The sequence below is a fragment of the Haemaphysalis longicornis genome, unplaced genomic scaffold, assembly GCF_048455015.1.
Source record: "Haemaphysalis longicornis isolate Haplotype H1 unplaced genomic scaffold, Haemaphysalis longicornis Haplotype H1 scaffold_8, whole genome shotgun sequence".
Lineage (NCBI taxonomy): Eukaryota > Metazoa > Arthropoda > Arachnida > Ixodida > Ixodidae > Haemaphysalis > Haemaphysalis longicornis.
The window spans coordinates 186050098-186062315 of NW_027526445.1; positions in this window are offsets into that span (position 1 = coordinate 186050098).

The following is a 12218-nucleotide window of genomic DNA, read 5'->3' on the forward strand; positions in this document are numbered from 1 at the left end:
AGAGTGTCGGTAAACTTTGTAATTCAACAGTTTGGCATCAGGGCCCGTCTCCTGAAGTGCAATGACTGTAGGCGTGTGAGACAGTGTGGTGATGAAAGCTTGAAGCGATGCCCGCTTCGTCTTGAAGCTGCGGCAGTTCCGTTGCCAGGCTATAACGTCTTTAGAGGTCATTGTCGGCGTCTATGGGTATGGGGGCGTCCGCAGGAGTTAGGTTCGTGGAAGGCGGTGGGTTCTGAGCGAACGAGCGTATCCATTCTAACATTTCCGAATGTAATTCTTGTGTGGACAGTAGTAGTGCCGTCAACTGGCCCTGAAGCGACGCGAACATAGATTGATATTCAGCGAAATAATTCTAGGGTGCCCCACAGCAGGAGCTCAGTGACGACATATTACCGAAGCTAAAAAAAAAAAAAAAGAGTGCAGCTTTCCCGCTCATGGCAGTCCTTTCAATAGTGATTACTCTGCAACTTTTTAACGAAATGAAAAGTTCTTTTGCACAGCTAATATTTGGGGTGAATACTTGCTTTGTGCACAGTTTCAAGTCGCGCACGTTGCGCGACTAGGTTCCTGAGCCATGGAAACTATCTTATAGAAATGCATGGGGAATAAGATTTGACAGCGAATTACACAAAAAATATTCAGAATCCCGGAAAATTCTTTTAGCGTTTTTATCTTCGCGTTGACTTCTGGCTTTATGCCAAATATCACTTTCCCAAAGTGGTTTTGCTAGGTTCCTGAGAGATTGGAATTTTGAGCGAGAAAGCTGGGTAGCATCACAGCGAGCGCCTCATGCGAAGAATTCCCAACAGCGAGTACAAGCGCAACAGTGGCGCTCACCCCGGTAAGCCCCGCAAATGGCGCAAGTGGCGCGAGTGCACTCGCGAGTGGGGAGCGGGGCTCACTGCGCGTGGGGCTCGCACTCACTCGAGCTCACACTCGCGAGTTCAAAACGATGGCGAGGCTCAATCACCAGTCTGAGTGGTGAGTGATGGGTGTGTGAGTGCACTCGTGACTGAACCTGTCGACCCTATATATGCTTTCACGTTCTAAAGAATATTTTCTGTTCTCTATTTCCTTATCAAATTTCGACGTCTAAAGTAATATAGGTCACATACTGACTTGAACTACGATATCCTCTACTCGAGTTTCTTCCCTGATCCAGAAAGCTCGCTTCCTCTCCCTTAACGTTACTCCTATCATTCTTCTCTCCGTGGCCCGCTGAGCTGACCTAAGTTTGCTTTCAAGTTGCTCAGTGAGGCGCCAAGTAGCTTATTTTTTGTTATTGGGTCTACCTAGCAGGCGGTTGGTGATGATGATGATGATGATGCATCCTAATTAGGTACACAGCTTCATGGCCAATCCCCCGCGTGGGTATGCGCCATACTGAGAGGCAACCAACCAACCAACACGGCACGTAAACCGCCTCCAAAATTAGTGAGTGAATGGCGTGGCATCCCCATGGCGGTGGCCGAACTCTTTACCCCCGTAAGGGTTAGTAGTACAGGAAGAGTTAGTGGCAGTCATAGGAGTCGCAGGAGATTATCCAGAAGCCTCCTTCGTTGAGCTATGTGTGGGTAATAATTGCTCATGGATTGAATTTTCAACATTTTTATCGTCACTATCATCATTTTCGCCTACGAGGTTCGTCACTTCGTCACTTCGTTTGTCACTTCGAGCGAAGTTCACGCCATTCCGAGCTCGAGCTGGCTGGTTCTATTGAATTGCCGCGGTTTTTCAATGATGCGTCATCATGCCATGCCACTGCGACTAATTGGTCTGCCTATTTCCATGCCCGTACTACTATCTTTTGGAGCCACATCACTGGGATATTGTCACCGAGGGGTGGCTGCAGTCATTCATGCATACGTTTCCGAGACCAGGCGCCTGCCATGTTAGCTTTGATTCTTGCATGTACTTTTCCGGTCCAAAAAGCTCATTTGTTATATCTCAAACTCTACTTTCAACTTTCAGCCAATTCTATTTTCTCTCTTTCTGCGTATTAATTGCTTGGTTTATAATTTTCCGGTTCTTTAAGCGGGCGCATTAGCCCTCCTCACTCCCGATTCTTGGCCAATCCCCCAAGTGGGTATGGACCAAGTCACCAGGAACAACAACAACAACAACGTCGTCTTGGAAGCGCGTTCCACGCCCGCGGGCTTTGAGGTCCTGGGAGACAAAGGCCATATCGCCCAAGGATGGCTTCACTGCGTGCTCACCCAACTCTACCGGTAAGGCGCCTGGCATACAACCGGGAGAACCCCTGAGTTCAATGGCTGCGCAGAGTGACGACAACTGGGCCCGTCTCAAGGAACGGATTCCTTCAGGAAGCTCCAGAAAGGCTTACCACGCGCCCTATGGCCGGGGCTGTTCGGAACAGCGCATCTGGAGCCCCCTCAGCCTCAAGTGCCCCGGCGCAGAGATCGCAGAAGGCATCGAGAGGACCTGCTGGACGCTGGAAGAGAGGGAAATCTTGAAAGGCTGACTTTCGAAAAGACGACCACACCAGCTGGCACCTCACCGACGGATTGCAAACTGCGTGAGGTACTATTGTTTTGTTGTTTTTCTGTGACTGTTGAACATTTTTAAATTTTGACGCTTATACTAATTCAGGACCAGTGGAGTTTTTTTTTTTTTACTTGTTGCATACATGTTAGCATGCGTTACCGCGGCCCCTTTCCTCTTGTTTCGGGTGCGTGTGAGCAGCTTGCTGTTGTCTGGTCATTTTACTGATCCTGGCCGTAGTATTTTTTCTTGAGCCACCCAAGAATATTTTATCACGGTATTAGTTGTCTTTTTTTTACGAAGACTTGTGTTGTACAATATTTGAACTGTTTTCTGCCACAGGATCATGTGGTTTATTTCAAACCTTTTGGGGTAGTGTTTTTTGTGATCTTGCTGTTGTCCAATTCGTTGCGCTTCACTTTTTTATTTGACAGTTGTGTCAACTGAGTTTTATCGTGATCGTTTTTCAAAAATTTACCAACGAACTAGCTGCGGTTCTTGTTTTTCTAACCCATCTTGCCGTTGTCCTGTGTTGTAGACTCGTTGAGCACTGTTTCCTGCCACGAGATTCTGTTTGGTTATTTCAAATTTGTTGTGCAATTTGTGTTTTTCGTGACCTGCGCCGAATATTTTTATCATTTGCGGACGTCCTTTTTTTTTTCTTGTAACCGCCTTTGTCATTGCTCTGTGTTATGATAGAATAGGGAAACGTGTTCGTTTTGCTGCCACTGGATCCTCTTGACGTATTTCGCACTTGTTGTGGCAGTAACGTTGTTTTCTTACCCGACTCAATGTTATGCCATTTTTAATAGTCGCCATTTTTTTGTTGTTGTTGTTCGAACCAGTTTCTACTGTTGATTTCTGATGTAAAATAGTTGTATAGTGCCTTCGGCCATGGTACTCCGTTGAGTTATTTCAAATCTGTTGTATCTTCCGTGACCCGGCCACGCCAGATTTTTCACCACCATACTGGTTTTTTATTGTTCGAGTATGTTTGACCATTACTTTGTGTCGTTGTAGAATACTTGAATCTTGTTTGCTGCCACAGGACTCTGTTAAGTTATTTCAAACCAACTGTAGCGGTTTTGCTTTTTGGGGAGTAGTCAAAAGTATTTTTTTACCCTGTGCGCTACTTCTGTTCAAATCAGTTTTACTGTTGCTTTGTACTATTTTATAATATTTGAAGACTGCTGCGGTTTGTTTCCACGGCATTATTCTAAGGTATTTCAAACATGTTGTAGCTATTTTTAATCAGTATTAGAGACCGTTTAAAACCGCGGAAATGTTTCTAGTTAAAGTCCATTGTACCTCTCTTGATTTGTTGCGTGCGCTATTTGTACTTCGAGACCACTAATGATCTCATTTTGCTGTTGCTCCGGGCCCCTTGACGCTGTTTCTTTTTTTAGTTTTTTTGAAGCTACTATGAATTTTTGTTGTGATTGCATGTTGTTTTAGGCCCATTACGCTCATATGTTTTTAGTAATGGTCAGTTCTAAATTCGTTGTTATTCGCACCTCTTTGACGCGTAGGTTGTATGGCTCCGACCCTTATAAGGCGCTCTGTTCTTGTTGCGGGCTCGCTTCAGTTTTATGTTAGTTTCGTGTCGTTATAGCATTGTTTTTTTTTCGTGTTTTATTCGCTAAACTGTGTTACGCATTTATGTTGCACTTACGAACCCTGTTAGCCTTTTTCTATTGCTTGCCGCCCGCGTGATGGTGGTGTTCTTGAGTTACGGTTGTGCGCTCGCGTTTTCCACCGCTGTTGTCTTTTTTTTTGTTCATGTGCTTCGGGCACGCCAAGGTGTTTTTTTAAACCAATGCTGCTATGGATTTCATGTTGATCCTGGTGAAATGCGTAATTATTTAACTGTTTTTTTGGTCCCTTTGTATTTATATATGTTTTGTTGTGGTTTCAGAGCAGCCGATCACTGATTTTGGGGGCTGTTACAGCGCTTTCTTTGTTGTGTTTTTCTGCTATCCTATGGGCGGTCTCTGAGCTTTGTTTATGAAGTTGGAAGCTTCAGTTCCGGTTTTTGTCCTGTTAATTTTTTGCATACTTCCGGGTCCGCGTTGGCCTTGTTTTGTTGCTGTTGTTAACAAATAGGTTTCCGTTTACTGTTTCGAGGCGTTTGCTGCAGTTTTGTGTGTTCGTGTTTTTGGACACGTTTTGACTTTTGATTTCTTGCTTCAAACTGGCGCTACACCTTGTATTTACGTCGGCCAGTAATCGCTTTTCTCGGAACTTTTGGCGTTTCCTTTTTTTTTTTCCTTTGAATTTTTGTTATAGGACTGGGATGGCTATAGCTTTGAATTGCTTTCGGACGGACCGATGGAACTTGGTTTTATTTTTTCTCCGTTATTCTAGTCTGTTTGCCTTTATTCTTTCTGTTTGCTTTATCACTTCTGCTCTTGCAGCTTGAACTGCTAAAATTTTGAATTGCTTCCGAATCGACCGATGGAACTTCTTTTTGACATTTGTCTTACTTTGCCTTTCCTGCCTTTTTTCGCTTTCTATCATTCATGACTTCCTTGTGTTTTTTAAGAGTTAACCACTTCCTGTCATGACACTTTGAGTCACACATTCGCCGACCATGCCAAATAATCTATCCACCGTACTCGAGACGATACTTCTGCAAGCCAAATAACGGCATACAATTTCACCAAATTATAGGCTCGCTTGAGGCTCAGTTAATTGTAACATCGTAAAATTTTTTTCCTCACAAATAAAAGTCTCGATCATTTCTGAAGAATAAAATTTCTCGTATTTGCAAGGTGCCATAGAGAGCTCTGTGAAAGCTCACCTGGACGTTAAAGTAACGGGTGTGTGTATACACGCGGGGTGAAACACGACACGACCGGGACTGTGAAGGGCCAAGGGTTTCTTTTCTTTTTACGACCTGTAGGGTTATTGTAGAACATGTGAGACAATAACGTGACAAAATTCAACAGAGGCACTCCTGAAAAAGAAGGCGCTGTCGTTCCGGAAGCGGGTGAAATATTTTCCTGGGGCTCTACGGAAAATCCAGCTAGAGCTACGACGGCTATAACCGGAAGTGTTATCAAGGATGATTTTGGTGGGATTTTTTTGACAAAAGGAAGGTCTCGAGGCAATGGGGAAAAAAATGAAGGAAGCTCACATTAACGCGTAAGACTTGAAGGTAGCGAAGATGGACGCAGCAGTAGCGTGTTTCCTCTTTTTCGCCCCACGGCGTTGTTTCAGCGTTGCCGCCGTACAAGCGACCACAGCTGGATGTTCGTCCTACTCCATCGCGCACGGCTCTGCGCGCGCGTCGCCTTCCTTCATCGCGCGCACTTGTCGCTGCGGCGCGGGACCCGTGCCGCCACCTGGTCCCGCGCGCTTCTCCGTTCCCCTCTAGCCCTCGCCGCCTTCGAGCGCAGCTTGCGGAAGGGGGTGAGACTTGACCTGAAGCTCTCAAGGTCAAAACTGGTCACCCCGCCAAGATTGCCCGAGGTAGCGTACTGTAGCTTTCGCTACAAAAGGAAGTGGAGGGGGGGGGGGTGTTAGGGGACGAAGAACGGTCAGTTCGGGTGAGCAGACGACATGACGGAGCTGGCTGTGGTCACGCAGCAGGCCGGGAAATGGATGTTGCAAGGCAGGATATTCAAGAGGATTTTGCGCAGAATAATCAGGGGAAGAGGAAGGGGGAGTGCACGAAGTAATTTTTTGCGGCCTGACAGCGCCACAATAAATGATGCGTGTTGAATAGAATCTCAGAGTGGCAAAACACACACAATGGAGGTTGCTGGTTGAGCAGAGCGGACCTTTTTTTAGTTACGCCGGGAGTGAATAACCTTTCTACGGAACGCGCGGGGGAGAAATGCCACGAAGGTGCACCATCGGCGTCGCGGTTGCAATGCGGCGTTGCAGTGTGCCCATCGTCGCGACGTAGTCGAGCTCTGGCCGGTGCAGAGAGCCCAATGATACGGACGGTCTCAAGGGGTCCTGGAATAAGGACTCTTCCCCAAGACTATATATAACTGCTATATAGATACGTTTGCTCCTGATCCTCCTCGAGGGGAGATTGAGAAGCAGGGGCAACCGCGGAGGCGTGAAAAGGAGGTGTTCTGCGTCGCGCGTGAGCAGACTGGTTGCCGTCCCCGCTATCCATGTGCCCGGGATTGAGACAATGCGTGCGTGAGTGGCCTTCCCAGACAAAAAGTCATCCTTACGTTGAATCTGATGAACAATATTCTCAGAATTCTTCGGAGGAGAGCGGGAGCCGAACAGAGTTCTTACGTTGTGTTCGTCAAAAATTTTCCGCCTTGCGAGTGGTAAAATGGAGCACCAATTAGTCATCCACCCTAACCCGTTCAGCAGGCGACCCCGGCAGATCTGCACATGTCCTTGCGCTGCCTGGAAACGGAGATAATGCCCCTTTCCTTTGAGGCGCGTCGCGCGCATAATTTCTGTGACCAAATTTTGGTCTCGGACAACGCAACTGCTTTCCTGGTAATGGGGCATGTAATGAGGATTCTGTTTCCGGGGGCCGTCCACTGCGTATACAGAGGAAGGCTAGCTCCTCAGAAGATGGTTTTGCGGTCCAGGATGGCCACTGTTCCAGGAATTCAATTTTGACAACAAAAATTGCCGAGTCGGTCATATAACACCGTATTGACCACATTCTTTCGCACGCCGACGTTGATGCCGTGTCTTACAGTACTGAAGGTTTGCAGGACGCCCACTGCCATGATTTGTGACACACTACTCACGGACTTTTTAAATGCAGGGCATTTTAAATGCAGAGCATTTCTTTAACTCACGATGTCACCCGGCGTTGTCGGCGTGCCTCGGCGTCCGCAACAGCCGTTCCAGGTGCGCCCTCTCCCCCACTCCTCCTCTCCCGCATCACGCTACCATCCTCGCTCTCAACAACAGGTCCGCACCCCTCCCCCTACACTATATAAAAAAATAATACTTACCGGCGCCTGGTTTCGATCCCACGACCCTGCGGGCGGAACGCAAGGTACATGGTGCTCTACCCACTGCGCTACAAAGCCGACACAGAATGGAAGGCTACGAACGCGCCTTACATCCTTGACTCATTCAAACTACGTCAAGAAGCTGCTGATACAACGCATTCACTACCTGTGGGCGGAACGCGAGGTACACGGTGCTCTTCCCACTGCGCCACAAAATCGACACAGAATGAAAGGCTACGAACGCGCTTTATATCCTTGACTCATTCAAACTACGTCAAGAAGCTGCTGATACAACGCATTCACTACCATCAACTCCCCAAACACTAAACGTTAACGCAATACACCCACCCCCTATGCGATGCATTTACTCGAGTCCCCCTCGCGGGGAGATGGGCCCTTTTTTCATCCTGTGGGGAGTATCGAATGAATCATGCGTAGTTCTGCGACCTTGGAAAAGCTGGAACTCAGAACAAAACTGTCGCCTTCAAGGATGTCCAGGTGAAAGGCTACTGCTGTGCAATTATCGATCCGAGAAACCAGGATGTTCGAATCCCGGAATTCGGTGGCGTTTGTACGGTGTGACAGACGGAGTGCGCGCGGCCCTTGGGGAGGGGGCGCGGGTGTGCGGGTTGGTCTGGAGCCGCGTAGCTACGGGGTTGGACATTCGGGTTTTGGCTGTTTCGTAAACGGCCTGGAGAGTATGTATTTGGAAAGTGGTATGTGCCGTCTTATTTCCGTTGAAGGACTCGTGTCCAGGAGTCCAGTTTAGATAGATGTTGGGGATCTTCGGTGAGTTGTTTGAACAACTTGAGAGCGACTGGCGACATACGGACGAGCAGGTAGTTGAGGCATGCGAACTGCGGGTCTGCGATGATTGTTTACTATTGGTTATTTGCTCTTGGTTATTGGTTATTTGATATATTGGTCGCAGTTAGCACAGCACCGGGGCAATTGGAGATTAATGGGGGAGGCCTTTGCCCTGCAGTGGGCGTAGATAGGCTGGTGATTATGGTTATTTGCTCTAACTGCTGGTGGTTATTCCTTCACCGGGGTTTGTAGAGGTGGCGCATGCAGCGGCGATCGTGAGTTCGTACGTTTCCCTCCTGCTCAATCGCAGTGACTGCGTAGATGGTTGTTCGGAGCCGCGCGAGGTGTTAGTGTAACGAGTCGTGGAGTAGGACGCCGGTTCCTTGGTCACGTGTGTTGACCTGTTTTCTTTTTTCGAGTATTTGTTATAAAGTAGTGCATGGTTCGGGAGATAAGGGCTACACTACGTGTGGCGGATCTGGAAAAGACGTTCTTGCTGGTCTTGTTTGGGTGTCCCTAAATACAGTAATCCCTCGTTATAACGAAGTCAGTGGGACGGCCAAAAATTTCGTTATAAGCTAGGGTTTCGATATAAGCGACAACTCAAGAAAAGCTAAAGCACTTGAGCTTTAACTGCGCCACAGCTGTGAGGAATCAAAACACAATGTATTCCTCGAAGCAAAACTTTATTAAGGTGCAAAAAAGGCAGCGAGCTTTCGCTGTTTCAAGCTCTTGCTGGGCGCGAGCAACCGTTGCTTTGGCCGTTGCTTTGGCCAAGCATTGCATGACGCTGCGGTCGCCGCACTTAAAAGTGGCAGTGGCAGTGGCCACTTACTTTTATAGGGGGCGTGCGGGCGTCACGGAACGCTACGAGAGTTCCGCGCTGGAAAGCGCCGCAAATGCAGTGGCTCGAGTTTGAGGTTGTACTTGTTGAGCCAAAAAACGTTTAACCGCTCATTGTGGGTGCACAGCGCAATCATGAAAACCGGCCGGTCTTACACTAGGGGCTTTGCATGATGACTGGGCAATTCTTTCCTGAGCTGTGCAGCAGTTAAGTTTGAGGCTCAAGAGTTCTTTGGCGCTCTGCCGACACTGCTTATTGTACGGTTCGAGTGTCGGTGTTCGCGCACCGCCGCGCCCGCCTCATTGACCAATGTCTAGAAACAAAATTCAATGACCCTACCACGAATTTTTACCGTTTGTCTAAAGTCGGATGGCGCAAATCGAGCATGACCAGCTCGAGAAAATCGCCGGGGAAACACCAGTTTGCGTTGACCCGCCATGTTGATAGCCTGACCCGCGCCGAGTCGCCGCTGCTCGGCGACGCCTCCGCTCGCCACTTCGCTCTAAGCGGGTCAAGCTCTTCATACTGTTCGAATAATGCGACCTCAGATACATGTGTTTGGGTTGGGACTAGAAGAAATTTCGAATAAAGCGATATTTCGAGTAAAGCGAGTTCGTTATAACGAGGGATTACTGTATCTGTGGCGCTTTGGGGTGCCTCGGGAAAAGGGTGTGCGCTCGAGGAATGCAGCTGAGCAACGCTTTCAGGATGAATCGCAAAATATTGTGGGGTTCTTCGGGGCGACCTAGCCAGTACTCCGGTGTAGGCCACCACGCTGTCTCCCGACGTGTCAACCACGTGGGCTTCCGCACCTACGGCAGCCCAGCGAGGTTCGCTGATACGAGAACACAGTAGACAGTAGTGCCGAAGCACAGCCGTTTATTTGGGAACTCCCAAAGCATGCGAGCACAAGGCTCGACTGCGTTCACGAATCACGCCGTCCTGGTCGTGATCGCGAACGGGAGGCAGGCACTCACGGCGCGCGACAAACAACAGTTCCCACGTGAGACACATGGCATCCGCCACCACCGCGCAGTTCCGCCGATGCTCCCCGACCGGACCTCCGGCGAGACTTCTGCGCGCACACGTTCGCGCCGCCCGCGCGCCTATGCCCCGCACGGAGCGGTGGTGCCATCTCTCGAGGGGCGCCGACGAACCAGTGGAGCGGCGGACCGATTTCGGCGCAACGCGTCTCCCCCAAGCGCGCGCCGGCTCGGGATCGCGGGCCGCGGTTCTCCACGATTCCCACAATCTTAATCTCAGAATCACGGCTTCTCAACCTTTCAAGTGAAGGCAAAGACCTCATGGTGGCACAGCCTTCCACGGGCATAATTTATACCTCCTGAAAAACCAACAGCACCCCACGACGAGGATTGGATTCGAACCCGCGTGAGTAGAGCCCAACGGATTAGCACTCCATCGTCTTAACCGCTCGGGTACCTCGTCCTGGTGAACGTGGTAGGTCCTTGCATGACGACAATCACGTGCGTTTGCAACAATTTTGTTTTCATTTTCAGCGCCGCACCTCAAATATACTCTCAATATAAAATCTGCTGCCACGTACACAGTCAAGATCGATTCAAGGTCATGGTACTTGGTTGAGTGCAATGAAGCCAACTTGAGGTCCGCTAAAACTATGAGACCAAACATCGAGGTAGCAGTGAAACAGCGTAGCCTCATATCCCAGCGAACTACCGCAGGATCAAGGGACCGCAATAATGCCTGCTGGCGCAGTTACTTCGCCGAGCTTTTCGAGAGAATCCTATATGCCGTCGACGTGGCAGAAACTGGACTCATTGCGCTTCTGTCAAAGCCTGCATTCAAATCAAGACATCATAGGTTTGCGTGTCCAAACCGCGAATTTTTATTTATAACCAACTAATTTCTCACCCCACATGACGTGACGCCAAAACGAGGCAGAGAGGGAGAGAGAGAGAGAGAGAGAAACACTTTATTAAAGGGGTCCTGAAATGCCTTCCGCCGATGCATGGATGTACATGTAACCAAATAAAGCAATGTATTAGCAATCTCCTCCTGCAAGAATTTTGTTAAAGCGATGAGTATTAGCTGAGAAATCGTAAATCAAAAGCCGCGAATTATCGTCGCGCCGTATTTCCTCCTCCTTTCAACTGTTTCTTCGCTGTTGGCCTCCCCTCCCATGATGCTCCGCTCCTCAGCGGTGACGTACTTCCGCTATTGCGCTCCCACAGACTGCCGTCTGCTACGGGCCAGCTCTTTCGGCTTTTTCATCTCTGTAGACACCATGGACACAGGCTGGAAAAGCGAACGAATGACCTGGCCGCATGTGTGCGGCCTGGCCTTGCCCTTTCGCGGTGTACGTAGCTGCAGGGCTGCAGTTGGTATCGGCGGCGAACTCGCAGCCGCGTGGGGAGAATCGTGCGCTCGTTCCCTTTGGTGCACCGCGCACTGTTTATCCAAAAAGCGCGGTCTCAGATGAGGCCCCGCTGGTGCCGGGTGTTATTTTGCGGTGGTTGTAATTCCTACTACCGGCGGCATGTGAAAAAAGACATTTTCAACCGACACAGAACCCGTGCACAAAACGCGCCGGATCGGATCGCTTTATCAGCGGCGATGAACGTGAAGGCGAAGAGCAAACCAACGCTGCACTCGATCAGCGAGAACCCGTGTTCTGACAAGCTGCACCCATGTGTTGCATTCAACACTGACGGGAAAGCGTTTGTTTGCACTTGTTTGGATAGTCGTAAAATGTCCAAACACTCCGACACTCCGCTAGCAGATCAGCCGGCGAGACATTTCGGAAAACATTTGACAGATGGCGCCGTATGCATTAGTGTGTCGCTATACGCAAAACTGATGAGACGCTCTACTAAAACTCCCATCGCGGTGTCACGTAGCGGGACGCAAAAATTTAGCGTTTAGCGTATGCAAAGGCCACAAACGCTGTACTAAAACTCTATTAGCAGCAAAATAGCGTGCGTATGTGAGGCCGCTTGCGTTTACAAAGCTGCACGCCGAGCGCGTACGTTTCAAACCTAGTGACATCGTTTAAATACACTGGCAAGCACAGTGTAACGTAGTCAGATATCAACCGTATGCTCAGGCGACAAGCAAGAGCTTGTTTTATGTGGGGCGGAGATTGCGCA